The 2932-nt window shown below is 25.6% G+C and overlaps 1 long non-coding RNA gene across 2 annotated transcripts; it reads right to left on the reverse strand.

Annotated features, from left to right (window-relative positions):
* Nucleotides 1-1104: 1104 nt before the first annotated feature.
* LOC123273711 lies at nt 1105-2636 on the reverse strand. Of its 2 annotated transcripts, none has more exons than XR_006511358.1 (5): nt 2355-2636; nt 2117-2224; nt 1804-2032; nt 1611-1728; nt 1105-1438 (listed from the first exon to the last, which is right to left on the reverse strand). It is a non-coding gene; the product is annotated as an uncharacterized LOC123273711 (long non-coding RNA). The 2 variants fall into 2 exon arrangements; XR_006511359.1 differs by having other exon boundaries at nt 1105-1471.
* Between the last annotated feature and the right edge of the window lie 296 nt (nt 2637-2932).

Below are 2932 nucleotides of genomic sequence, written 5' to 3' on the forward strand. Positions count from 1 at the left end.
CGCAGTAAAATTTGAACGCAGTGAAAATTTGAAAGAAAAAAATTCGAACGCAGTGGAAGAGAGAGAGGCAGTACAATTGTGATGAAAAAATTGTAAAAGGCAGTTCTTACTGCTGTACAATGTAACAAATCTATCTATCTACTTATAATAGAAGTAGTACATTCTAAATTTATTTTAAGATAATGTCCATAAAACTTTATTAATACGCGGTGAAGTTAATAGCCACTAATTATTTTTATTTCGTATGCATAAAAATACTCACATAAAGTCTTGGTATGAATTTAAACTTTGAAAATTTATTAAAGTTTTAGTTATTGAAACATTTTAACGAATAAAAATATATATTCTGGGCATCGTTTATGTTTTGATAATAATAAATAAATTTTTAGAGTTCTCAAAAGACAAATATCTACTCCGTAAACTCGTAAACTTCTCCCGGCATGCTTCTGAGTATCAATCGAGGGCCAAACTGATCGACACGTGCTTTTAGTTCTGCAACTGTTTGCTCAAAGACTTTATTTACATTGATTTTATCCAAGTTTGACAGATTCTAAGAAATTTATTTTACAAGAGTAATAAATACAACGATTAAAAAATAAATGTATTAAACTTATGATATAACAATATGTACGTCAATCTATTTTTCAGTAGATATTTCTGTCATTTTGAGAAATAAGAACCACGAGTAGACTTGGCAATCTATTCCCAGAAGTTTTTTTTTTATTAAAGCAGCAAACTGAGCCTATTTTATTTTATTCATTTCTCTTGGTTATTTTCAATGATCTAGACTTCATAATATTTTTTTTTTATGCAGTTATAAGTATTGAATAAATTCACACAAGAATTTATTATGTATTGGCCACACAGAAAAAAAAATGTTCTTGAATCAAGTATATAATTGTGAAAAACTTAATATTCTTGATTTGAGTAGAAAAATTATTGATTTAAGAAAATTTTACTTGATTCAAGAATTTTTCGTCTTGATTCAAGACAATTACCCTCTTCAAAATTATATTCTTGGTTCAAGAATTTTTTTCTTCAATCAAGTTAATTCTTTTTTCAGTGCATTAAATTGTAAATTGCGTATCTTTAAATTAACTTTCTCAAATTATTAATACTTAAAAACCTAAAAATAAATAACTAAATTTGTGTTCGAAGATCGATTCATATCTATTGATATCGAAAATTTAAAAGTAATGCATCACGAAGAGTATGACCTTCTTATATTAACTTGTATACAAACATATATGCCTATATGCATATTATCTGAGAGGCATCAACTCGTACTAGTTGGCAATAAAAAATATATCCTGGCTTTCGATTGCGCTACTTGGCCATTGTAAAAATGTCTCTTCTATTCCACTCTCATCTGATCTTGTATCGCAATCATTGCACATTATATCTTAATTTATTTCGGTCTTCATACAGATACTACAATCTATAAACAAAATTAATTACTGTTGATTACGATCTGTAAATAGAAATCAACGGATAGTAAGCAAACTTGATTCATTAACGCCTTGAATTACTAGTCGAGGAAAACTTATCAAAAAAAAATTAAAACTAAAAAAACATGCATTCTACTTAATAAACTAGAGTAATATATTTACAACAGTTATTGCTTGAGATGAAGTTGAAATTTTTTAAATACTTGGGATATTTTTTATCGTTTAATAAACATAAGCTCCCACCTCGCGCGTTTATTATTACAATAAAATGATAGTTACGCTATAAAATAAGAATGTTAGTGAACAAGTTAGTAAAAATTCATTTATGCAAATACAAATATTCAGAGTCTCTGACCTCGGATATTAACAGAATGTTTACGGTTTAAGTATTTAACTCGCTCTTGAATCCAAAATATTACATTAAGTTTATTCAAACTCTTAAAAACATAAACTGAAAAAGCTCTTGGATTTTATTTTAACTCAATTCAATACACTTCAATTCCAATGATTATCTTATTAAATCTCACCGCGTTTTTGAAAGCCACCAGATCCTTTATATCAATCTTTTGCCACCGCAAATAAGTCTGTAAAAGAAAATATTTAAAAAATCAAAAAGAAAAATTACCTACCATTACCACAAATTGAATAAAAAAAAATGTAAATAATACATGTATAAAGCGATATCTAATTTTACTCCAATTCCCAACATTATCGAAGAAATAAATTGACTGTGTGTTAATGTTTCGCTTAATTAACAATCCAGCGATGCCATTAAACTAAAATAAAAATAAATAATTATTTAGAATATCAAAACTGATATAAATCTTTAAAAATCGCTTTCAACAGTTTTACAATATTCTTAATATCATTATAAATAAAAAAAAATCTAAATTTATACACACATACCAGCTATCTATTTTCCCGCCAGCCAATGCTTAATCATCTACACACCACGCGTTAAAATCGATTACTATTGCTATAAAAATACAACAAAAAAAAAAATTTATATATAAAATCAGGTCATTTGTTTATTGATATTTTTTTCGTTTATTATTTTGTACGCATGTTCCGGCTTATTTTCAAGTACCATAATTAAACAAGCGGAAAAATAAGCAAGATAGCGTCTGATAGTGAGATGACCAGGTGTTTAACAATTCTTTGAATTTTTTAAATAAACAAAGTATCATTTTTTTTTAATTTCCATCCAAGAATTTTTAAAATATTTCCATATAAAATTTTTAATTTTCTTTATGAAAATTAAGTTAACCGACACTCAACCATTTATGATTTTTTTTTATTAATTAAAAATTAGAATTAAAAAACTATTTTTAAAAATTCCACGTATAATTTTTAAAATTTTCTACATGTGAAAATTTTTGTTTTAATTTTTTAAAAATTATTTTTCAATAATATAAATTATAAAAATTTTCAAATGTCGGCTAATTTAATTTTCATATTTTCTTTCAGTGATGTTATATCATTTA

Source organism: Cotesia glomerata, unplaced genomic scaffold, assembly GCF_020080835.1.
Source record: "Cotesia glomerata isolate CgM1 unplaced genomic scaffold, MPM_Cglom_v2.3 scaffold_124, whole genome shotgun sequence".
NCBI classification, from domain to species: domain Eukaryota; kingdom Metazoa; phylum Arthropoda; class Insecta; order Hymenoptera; family Braconidae; genus Cotesia; species Cotesia glomerata.